This window comes from Mustelus asterias, chromosome 23 (genome assembly GCF_964213995.1).
Source record: "Mustelus asterias chromosome 23, sMusAst1.hap1.1, whole genome shotgun sequence".
NCBI classification, from domain to species: domain Eukaryota; kingdom Metazoa; phylum Chordata; class Chondrichthyes; order Carcharhiniformes; family Triakidae; genus Mustelus; species Mustelus asterias.
In genome coordinates, this window is record NC_135823.1 from 39996979 (window position 1) to 40021502 (window position 24524).

The 24524-nt window shown below is 42.6% G+C and overlaps 1 protein-coding gene across 1 annotated transcript in view; it reads left to right on the top strand.

Moving 5' to 3' along the window:
- The window catches only part of LOC144510662 (3-phosphoinositide-dependent protein kinase 1-like), a 94363-nt gene that overhangs the window by 910 nt on the left and 68929 nt on the right, over positions 1-24524 (top strand). The window lies entirely within an intron of this gene.

Below are 24524 nucleotides of genomic sequence, written 5' to 3' on the forward strand. Positions count from 1 at the left end.
TCATACAGACCAGCGAAGGTCCCCAGTTCAATCTGTGGCTTGAACTTAATTTGCTGGAGTGATGATTGGGTACTGTGATTGATTGTTCTGAATACCTCTGGACTAATGAGACAAAATCAAACTGAGCTCCTACTCCGAATCACTCATCAGTCATTTCTGTGGAATAGTGAATTTGGATGGAATGTGTTGCCTTCATGCCCATATAACCTGCTGAAAATCATTGTCAGGTCTTGAGAATGAAGAGTGGCCATTTGATGAGGTGCAAGACAATGCCAGTGCTGATCATTTCACACTTGTAAGAACCTCAATCCTGGAATAGATATCTGGTATCTTTTGGATTTCTGATGAGCGAAATGGTGGCATGCTAGTGCTTGGGAGTTAATTTTCTACAATGACTTCAGTGACATCAATACTATTCCATTCAATTGTATGCACATTGGGAGTTATGACAGGTGCCATTGTGTATAAATTTTATCCATGCCCTGGCTATTGGTAGAAATGAAACTATGTGCAGATCATTGATCAAAATTAGTACTTTTCTTCAGTGAAAGTCCAACGGTTAATCTCTCAAACTTCATTGGAAAATCCATTAGGATTTTGCTTTTGCAAATCCCTGTGGAGATTGGTGTGAAATTAAACAAAACTGAATGTTTTAGCATGTTGCAATCTTTCCTCCCCAACATCAGAGAACCCCCACAGTGCTGAAGAGGCCATTTGGCCCAATCCCTAGTCTGCACTGACTTTCTGAAAGAACATCTTCCCCCGCCCCCCCGGGCCCTCCTCCCCACCCACCCCCCCCCCCCCCCCCCCCCCCCCCCCCCCGGCCCTCCTTCTCTCCTCCCCCCCCCCCCCGGCCCTCCTTCTCTCCTCCCCCCCCGGCCCTCCTTCTCTCTCTCTCCCCTCCCCCCCCCCCCCCCCCGGCCCTCCTTCCCCCCACCTATCCTGTGACCCCACACATTTACCATGGCTAATCCAGCTAACCTACGCTGCTTGGGATACCAAGGGCCAATTTTGCATGTCCAATCCACCTAACCTGCAAATCTTTGGACTGTGGGAGGACACCAGAGCACCCGGAGGAAACCCACGCAAAAACCTGGAGAATGTGGCAAACTCGCCTCAGACCGGAATTGAACCTGGGTTCCTGGAGCTGTGAGGCAGCAGTGCCAACCACTGCCACTTTTTTCTAAGCAAAGTTTCTGAATAATGTGACTAGATTTTTTTTGACAGTAGGAGAGAGAAGAAAGTTGGCTGAGCTGATCACATGACTTGCTGCTTTTTCTTCCCAGGTGTTAAGTGGCTGTGTTGTAGTACTGCTGTAATTATCTCTTGTTGACAGGAAAGAGAACTACCCAAAGCAGTGAAAAGACTTTTTAAAATTGTCAAAACAATCCATGTTTCATTGCATGGGAATGGCAGGGAATTGTCACTGGTATACTTGCTTGAATATGGGCATGAGTACATTGTGACATAGTTGACATCGGGAACCAACTGGGGAAAGAGAAAAACTAATTTCTCCATAGGGTGCAAAAACATGCAAATTTTGTTTTTCTCAAAAAGCTCCAGTTTCTAAACTTTGCTCCAGAATGTTACGGTTTCACTTTGTTTATCCTCCCCTGCAATTGTACCAGCAAGATTGAGTTCACAAGAAGAGCTGTGGCTCACATTTAATACTAGAATATTGAATGCTCTATTGCAATGTTTAAATTCATAATTTCTCAATCTGACCATTACTAAGTTTGTTTTAGAAGCAGTTAATGTGGTTATTGACCAATTTTAAATTGTGGGAGGAGGGAAATATTGGTGATTGTGGTGAGGGCATATGTAATATGCCTGAACAACTGGCATTGAGAATCAAACACACTGGTTGCCTTTTGTAGGTCAGGCCAAGTATATGTAGTAGGTTCCTTTCGTGAAGGATGTTAGTGAACTAGTTGGATTTCCATAGGGGAGTGAGAATAATTGGTGACTCTTTCAGAGAGCTGGCACAAGAAGGATGGACCGAATGGCCACCTCTTAAACTGTAATAATCTGATGATTCACCACAGTTCGGTAATTTTCAGCTGTCTACCCATATTGGAGACTTGTTATATTAAATTTCACAGTTGCCATGGTAGGATTTGAACCTGTAACCTCTGGGTTGCTGCCCAGTGCCGTAACCACTCCGCTACTTCTCTCTTCAGGTCAAGGAATACTTGATTTGAGTACGAGCTATGGGGACTGGATGATTGAAGGCATCTGGTGAGGTATCACTGCTCCTAGTCGTACCTCTACAAGATTCACTAAAGGTGACAGATTTTTGACTGAGAACATAATTCCAGCAAAGTATACTAGTTACCACGGACATGACGACAGCCATGCGACTGTTTACCATTTGAAGGAAGTGTTGCCACTCTAGCCCCAGCAATCTAGTTTACGATCCTTTTCAAAGATTCTTATTCCAGTTACCAGTTTTCTTCCCTCTACCGAAAGCACACTTTTTTTCTTGTTGGGGTAAGATTTTGTGGGTGGGTGTCAGCACGAGCACCTGCAGGTGCCATGATTCATGAGTGAGCTTTGGTGATAGGAAACAATTTTTCCATATGATGGGTCTCCAAGTTGTGTGCATGAATTTCCAAGATAGTTACTGACTTGTGTGTGGTCAGGTGCAGGAATCTTCTTGGATTGTCTCCTCTTGCCCAGTAGTACTGAACAGCTGCCATAATAGCACAGACTGACTAAAGGCTGGATGGTTCCCCAACGGGATTTTAAAAAAATCAAATGTTCAAACTCTAAGAGAAAAACACAATTCTGGAAGTATAATTTTGTGAAGAAAAGGGACAGACTGAAATTCTCATCAATAGTACCAATCTAAGGCACTGTACCTTATTTTTCTGGGAGGCTAATGGCCTTGTGATTCCCAGCTTCTGTTTTTTGTTTCAAATTTCCACATAAATTATGTTTATAGCTGAAAAAAAAGAGACATGCTATCTAAGCTTTTTATCTTGTCCTTATCAGGATAGCTCACAAGAAATTATCAAACTGTAAAAGGGGAACAATAATTTAAACATCAATATTCAAGTTCTGTGCTACTGAACAAATTATGTTTAGTTCTAGTTATATAAGTAAATCCTTATTCAGATTAACCAAACATTGATCACGTTCACTAGGTTTGTCAGGTCTAAATTTTGTTTCTAAAATAAAGAAAATCACTAGTGTCACTGTTTGTGACAGCTGCAGGAACATAGACACATAGCTACCAAACCGCGAGTGATAAACAAACTTTCCCTTGGAAGTCTGTTCATACACTCCAGTGATCAAAGACCCACAAATTAATGTTTAGAACATTTCAGCAAGTTACTGACATGCTACTTGGGGGCATTGATAAATAAACAGCAGGTCCCTATGCTTCTATCCTAAATTAAGTCAAGCCTGACTTCAATATTACCAGTTACAGGATAAACAGGAAGGAGAGCAAGCTGTGTCACTGGCAGGAACTTTCCTCCCAAAAGGCCATGTTTGGTCACAAGTTGGGTTTCAGAAGCTGCTGCATTTGTTAGGATCAACTTACAGGTAAGCAAATTAGCACAAGTTTTTCCAACACCATTGCATTACAAGCAAATCAGCATTATTAATGCAATCAACTGGGAGCCAAATGGAGTACTTGGCAATGGTCTGTATCATTAAATAGTACAAGCATGCTGATGGACAAGCAATATCTGGTTCATATGCCCCTGTAGCATCACAATCTGTCCCATAAGCTAAATTAAGGCACTAGAGGATCTGGGACACTGAAGTGGGAGGGGTGGTTGGCAGAAGTAGCTAACAGCACCCACTTTGATCAGTATTGAGTAACTGCTGCTGGGAAGTGCATGCAGAGAGAGATTATGGTCATGGCTGGTTGTGATGGTCTACATGGATGGATAGCCTAACATTTACTGCTCAGACACTAACATAACATGGCACAGTATCTGGTCTGTGAGCCAGATTATCTCAGCAGGGGAGCGTTGTTGGATGAAATGCTGTCACTGGTTTCTTCGGTATCCCACTTCCACCTCTGTCCATTCCCACTCAGCTATGGCCACAAGTTAATCAAACTTCAGTGATCAGTGCATTTGTCTGAGTGTGACTACGTTTTTGTGAAAATTTCAAGAGCAGGGGTGAGCAATGCCAGCATGCGGACAGAACCATAGAAAAGTTACAGTGCAGAAAGATACCTTTCAGCCCATCGTGTCTGCACTGTCAAAAAGAGAAAAAGGAAACTAGCCGCTCATTTTGATCTCATTTTCCAGCACCTAGTCAGTAGCCTTGCAGGCTACAGCACCTGAGATGCAGGTCCGGATATCTTTTAAATGAGTTGAGCATTTTAGCCTCAACCACCAGCTTGCACAGTGAATTCCAGATGCTCCCCACTCTCTGAGTGAAACAGCTTTTCCTCATGTCCCCTCTAATCCTTCTACCACTCACCATAGATCTATGCCCCCTCGTAATTGACCCTTCAGCTAGACCAAATCAGTCTTTCCTGTCTATCCCATCTAGACCCCTCAATTTTGTATGCCTCAATTAGATCACCCCTTTGCCCCCTCTGTTGTAAGGAAAACAACCCTAGCTATCCAATCTCTCCTCATAGCTGTAATTTTCAAGTCCTGGCAACATGCTTCTTGTAAATCTCCTCTGCATTCTCTCCAGATCAATTATAACCTCCTTGTAATGTGGTGACAGAACTCTACCCAAAACTCCAGCTGTGGCCCAACCAGATTTATACAGTTTGATCAATATATCCCTGCTTTTGTATTCAATACCTTGCCCAATAAAGCCCTCCCTCCCTCCCTCCCTCCCTCCCTCTCTATCTATCCATTTATTGAACATTCCCTTGCTTTGTTTGCCGTCCCCAAATGCATTACCTCTCACTTTCTGGATTGCATTCCATTTGTCATTTCTCTGCCTACTCAATTAAACCATTGATTTCATTCTGGAGTTGACAGCTATCATCTTTGCTATCCATTGCACAACCAATTTTGTGTCATTTGCAAATTTCCCAATCATGCCACCCATGTTTAATTCTAAATCATGAATATATACAACAACAGCAAGGGTCCCAACAATGTAACCTGTGGAACACCACTGAAAACCGTTTTCCAGGCCTTAGCTTCCACAACTCATTGACTTCCTTTTGATTTCCAGTCTGCTAGTGTTTCAAATTTTAAAATTCTCGCCCTTGTTTTTAAATCCTCCTCTGGCCTTGCTCCTGCTCATCTTTGTTAACTCCTTATATCTGTAATCTACAACCCTCCTAGTTCTCTGTGCTCTTTCAATATTGACCTGTTGCATATTCCGATATGAATTACCCCACCATTCATAGCTGTGCCATCAGCTGTTCCTTCACCTGTCTAGGCCTTAAACTCTGGAGTCCCTGTTCTAAAACCTTGACCGCACTTTTGGAAATTTGTCCAAATAACTAATGCAAAATATTTGTTTATTGCTCCTGTGAAGCACCTTGGAATGCTTTACCATGTTAAAGGTGCTTTATAAATGCAAGTTGTTAGTGGAAACTAGATGGATGCTTTACAAGCACCCACTAGTATGCATGTTTGGGGAAGCAGTGGAGTTTGCCGTGGTATTCGCAAGTTTATCATGATGACATTGGGCAAGTTCCTTTCTCCTTGTTGTGATTCAGGATCACTGTCTGGATATGGCCTTTATCTCTTCCCTTTTTGGTTTAGAGAATGAGTGAGGCACATGGTGAGCTGGACATAAACTACAGATAAAATGACTGCCAAGAAGAGAGATATAGTATCGCTGAGGGTATTTTTTAATGTAATTTTCTATCAGCTCTTCCTGTTGGCTTTTCCAGTGAATCCGGCAGGTTTGTTTTCAGTTTGCAGCCAGCTATAGGAACACTATGCCTTTTGAACCAACTGGCACAGATTTCTCAGCTATAAAGAATATAGGTTAGAGATTACTGCAAAACAGTGATCAGCATCCAGGCTATTTTTATCCTGGGGCTATTATGAAAAGAGAACAGAACTCCTCACATAACCGTCTTTAAAATCAACAATGCTAAACACAATTATGGTCATTCTTAGACAACAGTAAACTCCATTGGAAACAGAAACTATTTAAAGATGAGGCAATTGAAAAAGGCAGGGTTCTGCATTTCAGTGTTATTAAGTGTACATTATCTCGGCTGTCTGCACTTGACCCACCAAACATACTTTTCTTGGAACACATGTTTATAACCATCATCCCCAGTTTATAGTGAAACTCTTTATAACTCTGATGTACTTCTGGATCCTGGTCAGATGCAGGGTATTTGTATTTCACTTAGGCGACAGTCAGAGCACAACACTGACAGCATGAATTCCTGTTTTATTGACACCTTTTTAATGCTCCATTTAGTCTCATAAGCTGATGTTCAGTTTGCTTTTAACGAGCTTCAATCTGCTGTCTGCTAGCTTAAGTAAAGTTTATCATAGTTCCAATTTCTGTTGACTCTAGAATTAAATAGTCTAAACCATAACGTGCTCAATGGACTAAGTATAGTGGAGAATCTGTTCCAAGCTAATGCCCATATATAGTTGGTTCAGTCAGATGCTTATTGTTATCAATCTATTTGTTTGTCAATAACACTCCCTAAGCAGCTGCCAAGATACATTGCACAATCTCTCCAATTATTAAACTTTCCTCCCCCTGCTCTGCCCCCTCCATGGTGGCACAGTCGTTCACAGTGCCAGGGACCTGGGTTTGATTCCCGGCTTGGGTGACTGTCTGCACGGAGTTCGCACATTCTCCCCATGTTTGCGTGGGGGTTTCCTCCGGGTGCTCCGGTTTCCTCCCACAGTCCAAAAGACGTGCTGGTTAGGTGCATTGACCATGCTAAATACTCAGTGTACCCGAACAGGTGTTGGAGTGTGGCGGCTGGGGAATTTTCACAGTCCCAATTGCCCATGTTTGGCCCATATCCCTCTATACCCATCTTACCCAGGTAACTGACTAAATGCTTTTTCAAAGACAAAATTGTACCCGCCTCTACTACTATCTCTGGCAGTATGTTCCAGACAGTCACCACCATCTGTGTGAAAAAAATGCCACTCTGGACCCTTTTGTGTATCTCCCCTCTCACCTTAAACCTTTGTTCTCTAGTTTTAGACTCCCCTACCTTTGGGAAAAGATGTTGACTATCTACCTGATCTATACCCCTCTTTATTTTCTAGACCTCGATAAGATCATCCCGACACCACCTAGACTCCAGGCAAAAAAGTCCCAGTCTATCCAGCCTCTCCTGCCTCTCCTTTATAAACTCAAACCATCAAGTCCCCGTAGCATCCTAGTAAATCATTTCTGCACTCTTTCTAGTTTAATAATATCCTTTCAAGAATAGGATGACCAGAACTGTACACAGTATTCCAAGTGTGGCCTTACTAATATCTTGTACAACTCCAACAAGACGTCCCAACTCCTGTATTCAGTGTTCTAACCAATGAAACCAAGCATGCTGAATGCCGCCTTCACCAGTCTGTCCACCTGTGACTCCACTTTCAAGGAGCTATGAACCTGTACCCCATGATCTTTGTTCTATAACTCTTCCCAACGTCCTACCATTAACTGAGTAAATCCTGCCCTGGTTCAATCTACCAAAATGCATCACCTCTCATTTATCTAAATTAAACTCCATCTGCCATTCATTAGCCTACAGGCCCAATTGATCAAGATCCCGTTGCAATCCTAGATAACCTTCATTGTCCACTATGCCACCAATCTTGGTATCATCTGCAAACTTACTAACCCTGCTTCCTAAATTCTCATCCAAATTATTAATATAAATAACAAATAACAGTGGACCCAGCACCGATCCCTGAGGCACATCGCTGGTCACAGGCCTCCAGTTTGAAAAACAACTCCCGACAATCACCCTCTGTCTTCTGTCATCAAGAAGTTTAACAACACCAGGTTAAAGTCCAACAGGTTTATTTGGTAGCAAAAGCCACACAAGCTTTCGAGGCTCTGAGCCCCTTCTTCAGGTGAGTGGGAATTCTGTTCACAAACAGAACTTATAAGACACAGACTCAATTTACATGAATAATGGTCGCATTCCAACCATTATTCATGTAAATTGAGTCTGTGTCTTATAAGTTCTGTTTGTGAACAGAATTCCCACTCACCTGAAGAAGGGGCTCAGAGCCTCGAAAGCTTGTGTGGCTTTTGCTACCAAATAAACCTGTTGGACTTTAACCTGGTGTTGTTAAACTTCTTACTGTGTTTACCCCAGTCCAACGCCGGCATCTCCACATTCTGTCATCAAGCCAATTTTGTATCCAATTGACTACCTCACCATGGATCCTGTGAGATTTAATCTTATGCAACAACCTACCATGCGGTACCTTGTCAAAGGCCTTGCTAAAGTCCATGTAGACAACATCAACTGCCCTCATCTACCTTCTTGGTTACCCCTTCCAAAAACTCAAATGAAATTCGTGAGGCATGATTTTCCACTCTCTAAAGCCATGCTGACTGTCCCTAACCCTTGCCGCTCCAAATGCCTATAGATTCTATCTCTCAGAATACCTTCACAACTTACCCACTACAGACGTGAAGCTCACCGGCCTGTAGTTCCCAGGCTTTTCCCCCTCAGCCTTTGGACAAGGCTCAACATTTGCCACCCTCCAATCTTCAGACACCTCACCTGTGGCTGTCGCTGATTGAAATATCTCTGCTAGGGATCCGTAATTTCCTCCCTAGCCTCCCACAGTATCCTGGGATACTCTTCATCAGGCCCTGGGAATTTATCTACCTTGGTGCGCTTTAAGACTTCCAGCACCACCACCTCAGTCATATGGCTTGCTGCGAGTTAAAACACAGTCAGTAGAGCTTTGGATGATCACAAATTTACAGCGGGTAGAGTGTGGAAGACCAGCCAAGACAGTGTTGAAATAGTGAAATCTAGAGACAATGAAAGAATGTATGAAGGTTTTAGAAGCAGATGAGCTGTGATCGAGGCAAAGTTGAGCAATGTTACAGGTGGATAAAGGTGGTCTTAGAGTTGACATAAATATGAGATCTGAAAAGGATTTTTTACTTTTCCTGTAGTGTACCAGTATAATGCAGGCAGGGAGAGCCTGCACTCTTGTTTTGCAGTTCCAAGAGTCATCATCTTGGTATGTTACTGAATGCTCCATTACTTTAGCAATGCACAGACCATGCAAACCTGAAATAAAACTCAATTACCTGAGTTTGACCACATGATAAATTTATAGCAACTGTACTGACTCTTGCCCCTCTAGACTTCTGAATCTTGAGTTCATGCTGTTGATGAACTCATGGAGCTTTGATCATCTAATTTGTAGTCATCTGATCCTAGGAAAGGCACCTGGTAAACTAGGGCTAAGGATGCTTCAAAATATAGAAATTTAGGAGAAAGAGATAGTGAAGGGTTTTATAGGCATGTTTAAAAATTGAAGTAAGAGTGGAATCTCTCAAGGATGATGGGAGATTCTGGTTATAGAAGATCAAGTTATGGTGAGATGTTAAATGTTAGCTGATAACCTGTTCAGGTGGTGTGAACAATGCTATGGCACTACTCAACAAGCAGGTAGTTTTTCCTTGAATAACTAAGTGTTCACCACTCCCAAAATAGATTAATTGGTAATTCATCTTGCTGAGAGATCTTACTCTGCGTAAATTGTTTGCCATATTTGTCCTCCTGACAGCAACAACACTTCAAAAATGAATTGGCTGTGAACAGATTTTTAGTGATAACTAAAGGAGGATTTTTTACTGGGGAAAATAAGAACTGCAAAAGGCTTTGGGAAGCCATACAGGTTAGCAAAATTGGCAGATGGTGGTTGCAGTTTAATGTGAGGTTGATTTGGCCCAGTCTGTGCAGAGTTCAAGCTAGCTGACATCAGCTGAAGCTTCTGTAGGCTGGATGAGAAAAGTCAGCTACTGTACCCCGTCTTGTTTGCTTTTGACTCTGGAAAGTGCTGCTGTCTGGGTTAATTTGGTCAGCTTTTTGAGTGTATTCCTATTTTGTCTTTTTAAAAGTGACTACACACAAACACTTTCAAAGAGAGAACACTGGATAGTGATCAAGAGAGAAGAACTTGGATTTGTATGTGGTGTTTTCACACTATTGGGAAATTCCAGAAAACACCATAAGCAATCAGTTGTTGACCTCCAGCTAAACCTAGCAACTAATTGACAGGTTCCACAAAGATGTATGTGTGATTTAATGCAAATAAAGATATTGGTAGATGAATGAGTTTTGGCCAGGATGCTGATCCTGCTGTGCCTTCAGATCTTTTACATACATCTGAACAGACAGACCAGGCCTCAGTTTATCATCATGCCAGAAACCCCAATAGCACAACACTCCCTCAATGCTACACTGGAGTGTCAGCCTAATTTTGTGCTCAGATTTGGCAAATTTCCTTGGATCCCATGGGCCCTTACTTTCATAGTCTCCCATGTGGAACCTCAAGTTGTGATGTGGAGATGCCGGCGTTGGACTGGGGTAAACACAGTAAGAAGTTTAACAACACCAGGTTAAAGTCCAACAGGTTTATTTGGTAGCAAAAGCCACACAAGCTTTCGGAGCTCTAAGCCCCTTCTTCAGGTGAGTGGGAGTTCTGTTCACAAACAGAGCATATAAAGACACAGACTCAATTTACATGAATAATGGTTGGAATGCGAATACTTACAACTAATCCAGTCTTTAAGAAACAAAACAATGTGAGTGGAGAGAGCATCAAGACAGGCTAAAAAGATGTGTATTGTCTCCAGACAAGATAGCCAGTGAAACTCTGCAGTTCCACGCAACTGTGGGGGTTACAAATAGTGTGACATGAACCCAATATCCCGGTTGAGGCCGTCCTCGTGTGTGCGGAACTTGGCTATCAGTTTCTGCTCAGCGACTCTGCGCTGTCGTGTGTCGCGAAGGCCGCCTTGGAGAACGCTTATCCGAATATCAGAGGCCGAATGCCCGTGACCGCTGAAGTGCTCCCCCACAGGAAGAGAACAGTCTTGCCTGGTGATTGTCGAGCGGTGTTCATTCATCCGTTGTCGCAGCGTCTGCATAGTTTCCCCAATGTACCATGCCTCGGGACATCCTTTCTTGCAGCGTATCAGGTAGACAACGTTGGCCGAATTGCAAGAGTATGTACCGTGTACCTGGTGGATGGTGTTCTCACGTGAGATGATGGCATCTGTGTCGATGATCCGGCACGTCTTGCAGAGGTTGCTGTGGCAGGGTTGTGTGGTGTCATGGTCACTGTTCTCCTGAAGGCTGGGTAGTTTGCTGCGGACAATGGTCTGTTTGAGGTTGTGCGGTTGTTTGAAGGCAAGAAGTGGGGGTGTGGGGATGGCCTTGGCGAGATGTTAGTCTTCATCAATGACATGTTGAAGGCTCCGGAGGAGATGCCGTAGCTTCTCCGCTCCGGGGAAGTACTGGACAATGAAGGGTACTCTGTCGACTGTGTCCCGTGTTTGTCTTCTGAGGAGGTCGGTGCGGTTTTTCGCTGTGGCGCGTTGGAACTGTTGATCAATGAGTCGAGCGCCATATCCTGTTCTTATGAGGGCATCTTTCAGCGTCTGGAGGTGTCTGTTGCGATCCTCCTCATCCGAGCAGATCCTGTGTATACGGAGGGCTTGTCCGAAGGGGATGGCTTCTTTACCTCAAGTTGGTCAGACACGATCTTCCCTTAACCCACAACCTTGTGACTCCAGTAACACCTTTAGGCCAAGCAAACAATAGAATGAGATCTTGGTTTACTTTTTCTTTTCCTCAAATCTGGATGCCATGCTGCCACTGCCACCCTGACTTGGTACAGGCAGGATTGAGTATAGTCTACACCTTGGTCTAAAACTCTGCTTTGTATCATTGATCCTGTCACTTACAAGATGGGTGAGAACAAAGGAAACCTACTTTGTCAGTCACTCCTCAACACTGAAATGCAGTGTTTAGAGTCTTGGTAGAAAACGAGGGCACAATTTTGTACTGTATAGTATGAAAGTCAAGTGTTGTAATTAGGTGCCATTATTCAAGAAGGGAGGAAGGGATAAACCAGGAAACTACAGGCCAGTCAGTCTAATCTCAGTGGTGGGGTAACTATTGGAAGTAATTCTGCATTTGGAGAAACAGGGATTAATCAAAAATAGTTAGCATGGTTTTGTTAAGGGGAGATCATGTCTGACCAACTAGAGGTTTCACATGGGAGACTAATGATGAAAGTAAGGGCCCATGGGATCGAAGGAAATTTGCCAAATTGGATCCAGAATTGGCTGAGTGGCAGGAAGCAGAGTGTGATGATTGAGGGGTCTTTTTCTAACTGGAAGACTGTATCCGATGGGGTCCCACAGGGATCAGTTTTGGGGCCCTTGCTATTTGTGGTTCACATAAATAATTTAGACTTGAATATCGGAGGGCTGATCAGTAAGTTCGTGGATGATACGAAAATTGGTGGGATAGTTAATATTGAGGAGGATTGCTTTAGAATGTAGGAGGATATAGACGAGATGGGCTGATCAGTGGCAACTGGAATTCAATCCGGATTAGTGCGAGATGATGCACTTAGACAGGCTAACAAGGCAAAGGGAACATATAATGAATGGCAGGACCCAAGGAAGACCGAGGATCAGAGGGACCTTGGTGTGCATATACATCTGTCCCTTAAGGTGGTAGGACAGATGGATAAAATGGATAAGAAGTCATATGGTATACTTGTCTTTACTTGCCGAGGCATAGAGTTTAAGAGCAGAGAGGTTATGCTAGAACTGTGTAAAACGTTGGCTGGGCCACAGAGTATTGTGCAATTCTGGAATTGGTTAGGTCACAGCTACAATATTGTGTGCGGTTCTGGAATCTACATTATCGAGGGATGTGATAGCACTGGAAAGGATGCAGAGGCGATTTACCAGGATTTTGTTTGGGCTGGAAAATTTTGGTTATGGAGAAAGATTGGATAGACTGGAGCTCTTTTCCTTGGAGCTGAAGGAGGGTGGGGGGGGGGACATGGTTGAGATATATAATATGAGATGAATAGATAGAGTAGACAGGGAGAAACTTTTCTCTTTGGTGGAAAGATCAATGATAGAGGGCATAGATTTAAGGTACAGATTTAGACAGGACGTGAAGAAAAACTTTTTCATCCAAAGGGTGGAGGGAGTCTGGAACTCGCTGCCTGAAAGGGTGGTTGAGGCAGAAACCTTCATAACATTTAAGTATTTAGATGTGCACTTGCGATGCCAAGGCATATAATGCTATGGGCTAACTGCTAGAAAATGGGATTAGAATAGCTAGGTGGCTGTTTTGACTGGCACAGATGTGATGGACCAAAGGTCCTTTTCTGTGGTGTAAACCTCTCTGACAAGGTGCAGTCTTCCCAACACGACTGCTGCAGCTTGTTCTGAGCAAGGGTTTTGACTGTAATCTGTCAATTAGTTGCTTGGAAATTTGAAAAATGGCCTCTAGTTGTACAGGATTGTGATATATTTACCGTTCCTATTTTGAGTTGAATTGAAGAATAAATAAATGATTATTTTAAGAAACATGTTGTATTGTTGAACTTTTGTTCACACTGAGGGAGCTTATCGCTAGGAAATAGAACACCCGATTTAAGGCAATCTAGGTCAACTACAGTACACTGAAATGCAGATTAAAGTTGCTTCTCTGCTCCAATAATGTACCACAGCTCAAAGGTCCAGTACCCCCCCCCCCCCCCCCGGCTCCAATGACATTCTTCTCCATAACCCTAACCAGCTATCCTGTGACCTCTTAAATGTGGTTGACAGTTAAAAGTTGCGATGCAAGTACATGCCTACTAGAAACTGTATTGATTCCAAATCAACTTGTTTCAAGGAGGATCCTTGATAATCCTTGCAGTCAGAGACACAATCTATTGGATGAGACAATCCATGTATAATGAGTTTAGCAGTCTCTTGTAAATTTCCATTGTATATGTCGGCATGGGCCATAAAATTGATCTTCATTTGGTGCTAATTGATAGTTGCGCTGCTTTAAATCTTTAATGCAATGCACCATCCTGATTTTAAATTTTAATTAAAGCATAAACTAAACGGTCAAATTATAAACTTGCAAAAGTATAATTGGCATTTTTTGGTGAATCGGTGATTACAGCTTTAATGTGCAACTTCCTATTTACAAACTTCCCCTTCTGAGGGGAAAGCTTCATATAATCGTCTATAAAGTAAATGTAGTAGTTTATGATGAAACCAATCAAATAATCCAGTTATTTTCAAAAAAATGATCTAATGTTTATCTCTAATTGCCCATGGCCTCCCCATTACTTCTAGACTTGGGTCTCGCTTACCTGTAGTTTGTGCCAAAGCTGCTCCTAAAGCCGACCACAGCTTGCATTCTATATTGGGCCTTTAACACAATAAAAGATGCATTACTTGCAAGTTGTGGTAATGCTACATGGACATACACCAGTTCTTATAAAACTCCCAACTCACCATGTGAATTATCATGGAGGATCTGTCAGTGTGTGATATATAAATTTTAAATTTGTGGCGCTAAGCATTATTTTAGTGAGTAGGCAAAGACTGTTTCCTCGTGTAGAATGTTGGTGTCAAAGGGCTAATTTAAAATTCAACTAGGAAAATATTGGAAGAAATTTTATTCGCCAAAAAGGATTATTGTTATATAGCTTTGCCACATGGAGTACTTGGCACATAGCTGTAAACTTACTTGTCTCTGATACTTTATTATTCTAATGTCCTTAAATTCTTGCCCAAAATTAAACATTATTTCAGTGGTGCTTGCTGACTGTTGAATGCCTACTATTTTTAAACTTCTCATAAAAAGTTGCAGAAAAAATATTCCAGCTCTCATCTGTTGAAATCTTTTGCCATTTTGAAATTAATAGTTGGTCCTGTGGTGTAACAGAGCATATGTTACGCCACATGATGGTTGGTCACAGATCTCTATCTGCAATTTCTCTGACTCTAAGACAAAGCTTGTCCTATGTTAGCTTAGTATCTGTAGGTGGCAAGCAAAGGTCAGACATTTTCCATGTCATGCTTTCATCATGTCAGAGCATGGTACTTGAGCAGAGAGAGACCTGTCAATAATGACTTATGCTTTTAACTTGTAGTGTGCACCTAGAGTATAGGTTTACATTGCCTTCAGATCCAGAGAATTTTCATCTACGGAATATTGGCACAATAGTATTGAAGACAGTTGCATCAACTGTGGCAGATTGCCATGAAAAATCTGGATATTTAAAGAGGAAACATTGATGAGTGGGTCACCTAAGGCTGAAGACATTCACCTGCTAATGAGAGATCCCCATAGCTTATTATATTAGCGTTTGGCATGCTGGCATTGCCAACCACCTAAATAGGATCATGAAACCAGTCACACTTGTGCATTTACTCAGCTCCTTTTTAAATATTATAAATTGCAAGGAATTTCTTTAATTGATGAAACTCCATTCCAGAAGGCTCAATTTTAAAAAAAAACCTTTTTGAATAAAATAACCTTTGCAATTTGCCCAAGGCATGAATATGCTGGGACAAGTAAAAAATGGCAGGTATTTATGTCTGGTCTCATTTTAACTGAGCAGTTCCCTACAGGAGATGTTGCTGTTATGCTATAAAAGATTAGTTTATTTGAGAGTTGAGACAGCAGGATGTCCTGTTGTGAAATTGTAAAGAGCAGTGTCCTCATGTTATTTTATAAAATGCTTTACTGTTTGCTTTGCTTGAGATATTTTCACTTTCTCCTCATTCCAATTTCTGAAGTTGCTACTTCAGGCTCTGTCTACAAACTTTCCCTAGGTAGGCCAGTGACATTTTTTTCCCTCCTAATTTTTCTCCATTCTTGAAAGAGGTGTTTGGGGTATTATTCCATGGACACACTAGACTGCTGCACAATGAAGGGTGGGCCTTACCCTTTTCCCGCCTGTCATGTACTTCAGCATGCATGTGGCCATTAAGAGTAGGGGCCTTGTTCTTCTTCAAATGCTCCAAGCTTGTGGACTCCTTAGAACTGCCTTGGCATGGGGTAGGAGGTCCCTAACTAAATATAATGGAAAAAATCCTCAATGAAACCATTGGAAATTTGTCTGGGATGCAGAGAATTGAGTTGGATTAAGTGTTCAATTTTTCAACACCTAAAGTTGAGCTCTATTAAATTCCTTCACTCTTGTCAATTTTGTGCGGTAGGATTGTAATTTGGCATGAACTTACACCTATTTGTTTTTCAGAGCAAATGTTGTTTTCTGCCACTTCCTCTTTTGAAAGTGATTATCTCTGGGCTTGACTTCATTAGCTGCAGCAACCTCTTGGTAACCATGTAACTACCCTGCTGTGGTTCAAAACAACAAATAGTTTATAGGATGAGAGGGGAGAGTGGAAAGAGAGAGACAAATGACAGCTTGGTGACATCCAAGCATACACAAAAGGTCACTTTGGAAGGACTGCATATTGCACACTCTCCCTTTCTGAAACCCTCCAATCATATTGCATGAAGTGCAGAAATTGCGCTAGTCAAAAACTGTAACATGATGTGAGAATGTGACCGTGGGATATCCTCTCTGCTCCAACAACATTATTGTCCCGTCATCAAAGCTTGTTCTTCATAGTCCATCAATGGCATTTTTCTCCCATGATTCTGCCACTAAATATAAAAGAGCTTACATTTATATAATGTCTTTTTACAACTTCAGAATGTCTTAAAGTGCTTTAAGTCAATTACTTTGAAGTGTAGTTTCTGTCCTAATGCTGAAAATGCAGTGGTTAATTTTATGCATCACAAGCTCTCTCAAACAGCAAGGCACTATGACCAAATAATCTTGTGCTTTATTGTGATGTTGATTGAGGGATAAATATTGACCGAAGCACCTGGATAACGCGACTCTGAGAAGAGTGTCATGGAATTTTATACGTCCACTTGAGATGGCGGATGAAGTCTAGGGTTAACATCTCATCTGAAAGATGGCACCCTGATGATGTGGCCTTCTTCAGTACTGCATTGCAGTTTTAGGCCCAGTTTATTTGCCCAAGTCCTAGAGTGGGAGTTGAATCCATAAATTTCTTGCTCGGAGGCAGGGATGCTACTAGTGAGTCATGATTGACACTACCATTCTCAAGTCACAACATTCTCTCAATAGCTTTTTTTCTGCATCTACATGGTCACCCCTTTGACCACTTTTTCAAGCTCCTTATTTACATGCTCCCTGTCAGTGACACCATTTGTTGGAAGCTTTCCTATGCGTAGGTAATACTCTGCTCAACCTCTTCTCTTCCATCAACCCCAGGATTTTTGTCATTTCCTCTGAGTGCCTAATTGATGTGGAGGTGCCGGTGTTGGACTGGGGTAATCACAGTCAGAAGTCTCACAACACCAGGCTAAAGTCCAACAGGTTTATTTGGTAGCAAAAGCCACTAGCTTTCAGAGCGCTGCTCCTTCGTCAGGTGAGTCAAAGGAGCGCTCCAAAAGCTAGTGGCTTTTGCTACCAAATAAACCTGTTGGACTTTAACCTGGTGTTGTGAGACTTCTTACTGTGCCTAATTGACACAGCTACTATGAACCAGTTGTGAGTTATGAGGTACTTATAAACATATTCATGTTCCAGGTCTCTCTCCCAACTACTTTACCACCTCCACTAATACTGTGGTATCTTGCTGTTCTGTGCCACCTAACTTGAACTGATATTGAGCAAGACCGTTTCTTTTTGCCTTCCAAGACATTGCCTATCTCTGGCCCTATTAGTCCTGCTTCTCCGACTGATTCCATGCCTGTGAATCTTGAGGCATGTTTCTCCAGTGCCTTACATTCCAGCCTTCACATTTCCAACCTCTATAAATGACAACCTGCATTTATTTCTTCTCAAATCTGTATTACCATCACTCCCATCTCTGCCAAGGTCTCTGTACTCCAAAGAATTAACTCTCGATCTTGCACTCCAAATCCCTTTGTGGCTCTGCTCTTGCACCTGCAAACCCATCCAGCCATATACTGCTACTCTAATGCCAGCCTATTATTTTTTAGTCCCTGCACTCCTCCATTGATGGTCCCTCCTTCAGCCTGTATGTGCTGACTTTTGAGATCATCAATCAGTATTTCAATTTCTCAGTTCTCTTCTACCCCTCTCCTACCCCACAGTCTTCTGAATGTTCCTGAACACTGACCTACCTGTGCTGCTGTCCCACCTCTTCCCCTCTTTAGCATTTGCATTCATTTAGCATGTCTCAGTCCATGAGCTAAGTAAATGTGGGTTGTTAAGGTCATGATATCAATCTGCGTTACCTGAATTAGTTCCTCCTATCCCATCTGGAGGGGACTTTTTGACTGTTTGCAGTCTGCACTAAAATGAGAAGTATAAGAAGCTCTTGACTGGGCATTGACACTTATGGTTTTTCATTTTGACATTTTTTTTATTGTGGGGCAATGGTTCCAGGCCCACAGTGTACAGCAGCATTAAAATTGGAAAAGGTTGGCTGTTTCTAAAATCAAACTAAGGCTTGGAATTTGAGGTCAGCTTCGAGAGAATGGTATTTGCAGTTCAATACACTCATAGCTACCCAGGAACTTGTTTTTTCCTCTCAAACATTTAAGCAGAAATTTGCTGACATCTGATCCAACATGGTGCAGTGCCTTCTACAAGGGGTTGGTGGTCATTGAGCAGAACAAGTGCAGCCTGGTTCATCAGCCAATCAGATTGAAAGATCCTCACTGAGGGACAATCTAAATAGGGAGGAGATGAAATATTTAATTCATTGTAAAATCCTTTACAGAAAATGAAATAATGAGAGAAAGATTGAATTGTGAGAGAGATAAGAAACGGAGTTTGCAAAAACTCCAGTAAGTAAATTCTGAAGAAATTTAATTCCACACTGGTAAAATTAGATTTCAAGGGCCAAAGAAGTTGTTTGATAGTGATCAGAACTTGTCATAGAAATTACATTAACTGAAAAAATGGAAAGGAGGAACTCAAGAAAATTGCAGTCTCCAGGAAAGCGGTACTGACCAAATTGTTGGAGCTGAAAACTGACAAATTCCTGGGTCCTGATGGATTTCACCTTTGGGTCTTGAAGCATTGGTTTTAATTTTCCAAAGTTCCCTAGATTCGAGGAAGGTTCCAATTGATTGGAAAATAGTAAATGTAACTCAATAGGATTTCGATGTTTGCTGAACTTGACCTGATCGGGTCACCATATTTACCACATGATACAAAACATATGCAAAGGATGGGATGAATCTTACAACAATCTCCCAGAAATGAACTGGGATTGCAAGACAGGACTAAAAGTAGTGATTGTACACTGCAATATTTGAAACTGGTGCAGCAACTAAAATATTTCAACATGCTTTCACTTCCTTCACTGGGGGCCTCTGTCACATATCTTAATGGAGCCAAACTACAAGCCCATCGACTCAGCACTGACTCTGACAGAGTATCTTACCCAGGCCCCCTCCTCCATCCTATCCCTGTAACCCCACACACCAACATTAAGAGGCAATTTAGCATGTCCAATCCACCTAACCTGCACATCTTTGGATTGTGGGAGGAAACCTGGAGAAAACCCATGCAGACAAGGGGAGAATGTACAAACGCCACATGGACAGCCACCCAAGGCCAGTCCCTGGAGTTCTGAGACAGCTAACCACTGTGCCGCCCCGCCGCCCCAGTGTATCCAACAATGTGAAGGTTTTTTTTTCCTTTGTGATTTTCTACTTGTTTTTGACACGACCACGGGTTGTATCAGAATGTCGAACAGGGTCCTCAGTTAAATGGGCTGCTACCAGGTATTAATGCCCATCTAATTAAAATCTCTCGCCTAGTGAAGAGTATCAATTTACCATAGCCTACAACCAACTCAGTTTGTGTGACTAACGACGAGCGTGTTGGACAGCACTAGTTTAAAGTCTGAATTACAACACGAGCACCAGGACAAGAGAGTGGGTTGGACAATGTGTACTTTAGAGAGATCAAAGAGGACAGTTTAGAGCTTCTGACTAATAGGATTGAGTTAGAGAAAGGCAAAGGTTACAATTATAACCCTCATTCAGCTATGAGAATTTTAAAAATGGGATGCTGAAAGTAATTTAGTAAGACTGAGCAACAGTAGAAGCAGAGAATGAATAAAGGCAGAGGAGAAAACTAAGGAGACATAAAGCTATTTGTCAAAAGAATCTTGAGCAAAGTTCATCTGTCTTTAGTCCTCCACCTGAGTATGAAGTAGGATTGCAGTATATCCAATAATGCAACTGCAGGATGTTTGCATTTTAAATGTTCTTGCAGAACTGTTTTTTTTTAAATGAGTTTTTATAGTTCTGAAAGGAAGTAATGTTTAGCCACTGTTTTTACATGTGAACCATACTGGAGATCCTGTGGTTACTATAGCTGCAGCAAAGATGAAATATGTGAATGAACCCACTTCTCCATTCTTAAAGCTCTGAGAGATATCAGTTACTACTACAGGAAACCACACACTGCCTAATCTGCTTGGTAACACAAGTATGCTGTGGCCTCCGCTGCTCCTGTTTACTGTAGTTACTGTGTAACTGATCCTTTTTGTTTTGAGTGAAGTGTTCGTTAGCTTGAGTTTCATCTGAAGTGCTTGTCTACCTTGTGTTTGCAATCTGTTTACTTCTATTTTACGTACAGGCCAAATGAAGGTGATCTTATTTACCATGTCCCTTCCCCCAACCATATGTCCACTGAGTATATGCTGGGTGCAATTTTATGAGTGCCTTGCCCATCACATGACCCTGAACAGACACTGCCAACCTATTTGACTAGACATATTATAGCTTTTTTCAGATCTGGACTGAACATCCATATAGACTCGAATAGGACACAGCAGAGTAGCAAGGGGAGAAACCTCTGCCAATTTTTCCTTCCCTCCTTTGATGATAAAGCATTTTATAGCAATCCAGCTGTCACGTAGTGAGAGTTAATTTTGCACAGTCCCAAGGATCAAGAAATGCCCCTTTTTAACACCCTATGGTTGTTGCATACTCCGTTAACAACTCACCAATCAGGAGGCCAGCATGGTTTTTTTGGAAAAGCAATTCTGTAATATGTGATGTGCACATGTATAATTCAGATTTTGTAAGTCATAGTATCCCTACAGTGCAGAAGAAGGCCATTGAGACATAGAACATAGAACAGTACAGCACACTGTACCAATAACAATCCCACCCAGGCCCTATCCCCATAACCCCACCTATTTACCCCACTAAGCCCCCCTGACACTAAGGGCAATTTAACATGGTCAATCAACCTAACCTGGTCAACATCTTTGGAGTATGGGAGGAAACCGGAGTACTCGGAGCAAACCCACGCAGACACAGGGAAAACAGTCAAACTCCACACAGACAGTGACCCAAGGCCGGAATTGAACCAGGGTCCCTGGCGCTGTGAGGCAGCAGTGCTAACCACTGTGCCACCATGCCACCCATGTGTATTGTATAACTGATTAACGGAACTTATTTTACTATCATTGTTTCTGGTTTTTGAGTTAGACTTTTATTTTGAATTCAAATAGTTTACTTCACCTATACTGCAGCATGGCAGTGTTTAATGAATTCTCATCAATTTTTTTAAAAGGCCACAAGTTTTGTTACCCTCGTTTCCTGTGCAGTTTTGCATTTAACAAAGTGGTGACCTAATTATAAGTTGTTGTACTGCTTAGAATTTAAAATAAAAGCTCTTAGCATCGCACTTCAATTGCATAATTTATTCATTATTTTCTTTCATTAGATAGCACATCCTAATAGTGGAAATGACTGGTTTGGTATTTCAGTGAGGAAAAGGCAGACCAACGTTTGTTTATTTTGGCATCTTCAGGTCTTGGGTAAACCACAAATTGAGCCCCTAAGACCAATTTCTAAGTAGCCAGTAAATTTACATGTCAGTCTGCTTTCGAGGTTGTGCCTTTTTTCAATCTCTAAAATATGCAATCTTTACATAGAAACACAGCACAGTACAGGCCCTTCGGCCCTCGATGTTGTGCCGAGCTTTGACCAAAACCAAGATCAAGCTATCCCACTCCCTATCATTCTGGTGTGCTCCATGTGCCTATCCAATAACCTCTTGAAAGTTCCTAAAGTGTCTGACTCCACTATCACAGCAGGCAGTCTATTCCACACCCCAACCACTGAGTAAAGAACCTACCTCGGACGTCCCTCCTATATCTCCCACCATGAACCTTATAGTTATGCCCCCTAGTAACAGCTGCATCCACCCGAGGAAATAGTCTCTGAACGTCCACTCCATCTATCCCCCTCATCATCTTATAAACCTCTATTAAGTCGCCTCTCATCCTCCTCCGCTCTAAAGAGAAAAGCCCGAGCTCCCTCAACCTTTCCTCATAAGACCTACCCTCCAAACCAGGCAGCATCCTGGTAAATCTCCTCTGCACTCTCTCCAATGCTTCCACATCCTTCTTATAGTGAGGTGACCAGAACTGCACACAATATTCCAAATGTGGTCTTACCAAGGTCCTGTACAGTTGCAGCATAACCCCACGGCTCTTAAACTCAAACCCCCAGTTAATAAATGCTAACACACTATAGGCCTTCTTCACGGCTCTATCCGCTTGAGTGGCAACCTTCAGAGATCTGTGGATATGAACCCCAAGATCTCTCTGTTCCTCCACATTCCTCAGAACCCTACCGTTCACCCTGTAATCCGCATTCAAATTTGTCTTACCAAAATGAATCACCTCACACTTATCAGGGTTAAACTCCAGCTGCCATTTTTCAGCCCAGCTCTGCATCCTATCAATGTCTCTTTGCAGCCTACAACAGCCCTCCACTCATCCACTACTCCACCAATCTTGGTGTCATCCGCAAATTTACTGATCCATCCTTCAGCACCCTCCTCCAAGTCATTGATAAAAATCACAAATACCAGAGGACCAAGCACTGATCCCTGTGGTACACCGCTGGTAACTGGTCTCCAGTCTGAAAATTTTCCATCCACCACCACCCTCTGTCTTCTATGAGATATGATGTGGAGATGCTGGTGTTGGACTGGGGTAAACACAGTAAGAAGTTTAACACCAGGTTAAAGTCCAACAGGTTTATTTGGTAGCAAAAGCCACTCAGAGATAGAATAGTAAAAGCTATTCTATGAGATAGCCAGTTACTTATCCAATCGGCCAAATCACCCTCTATCCCACACCACCTTACTTTCTTCATGAGCCGACATCTTATTAAAATCCATGTATATGACATCAACTGCTCTACCTTCATCTACACACTTAGTTACCTCCTCAAAGAATTCAATCAAATTTGAGAGGCAAGACTTGCCCTTCACGAATCTGTGTTGACTATCCCGGATTAAGCTGCACCTTTCTAAATGGTCATAAATCCTATTCCTCAGGACCTTTTCCATTAACTTAACGACCACCGAAGTAAGACTAACCGGCCTATAATTACCAGGGTCATTCCTATTTCCTTTCTTGAACAGAGGAACAACATTCGCCACTCTCCAGCCCTCTGGCATTATCCCCATGGACAGTGAGGACCCAAAGATCAAAACCAAAGGCTCTGCAATCTCATCCCTTGCCTCCCAAAGAATCCTAGGATATATCTCATCTGGCCCAGGGGACTTATTGACCCTCAGGTTTTTCAAAATTGCTAATACATCTTCTCTCAGAGCCAGGGCGGCACGGTAGCACAGTGGTTAGCACTGCTGCTTCGCTGCTTCACAGCTCCAGGGTCCTGGGTTCGATTCCCGGCTTGGGTCACTGTCTGTGTGGAGTTTGCACATTCTCCTCGTGTCTGCGTGGGTTTCCTCCGGGTGCTCCGGTTTCCTCCCACAGTCCAAAGATGTGTGGGTTAGGTTGATTGGCCATGCTAAAAGAAATTGCCCCTTAGTGTCCTGAAATGCGTAGATTAGAGGGATTAGCGGGTAAATATGTAGGGATATGGGGGTAGGGCCTGGGTGGGATTGTGGTCGGTGCAGACCCGATGGGCCAAATGGCCTCCTTCTGCACTGTAGGGTTTCTATGATCTACCTCCTCCAGCCTATCCGCCTGTATCTCTCACACATCCTCAAAAACATGGCCCCTCTCCTTGGTGAACACTGAAGAAAAGTATTCATTCATCGCCTCTCCTATCTCTTCTGACTCCATGCACAAGTTCCCACTACTGTCCTTGATCAGCCCTAACCTCACCCTGGTCATTCTTTTATTTCTCACATAAGAGTAAAAAGCCTTGGGGTTTTCCTTGATCCGACCCGCCAAGGACTCCTCATGCCCCCTCCTAGCTCTCCTAAGCCCTTTTTGTTTAGCTCATTCCTTGTTAATTTGTAACCCTCAATCAACCCAACTGAACCTTGTTTTCTCATCCTTGCATACGCTTCCTTTTTCCTCTTGACAAGACATTCAACCTCTTTTGTGAACCATGGTTCCCTCACTCAGCCATTTCCTCCTCCCACAACCAAATCTAACACTTGGCCCAGTTCATTACCCAGTACCAAATCCAATGTGGCCCCACCTCTTGTCGGCCTATCCGCATATTGTGTCAGGAAACCCTCCTGCACACACTGTACAAAAACTGCCCCATCCAAACT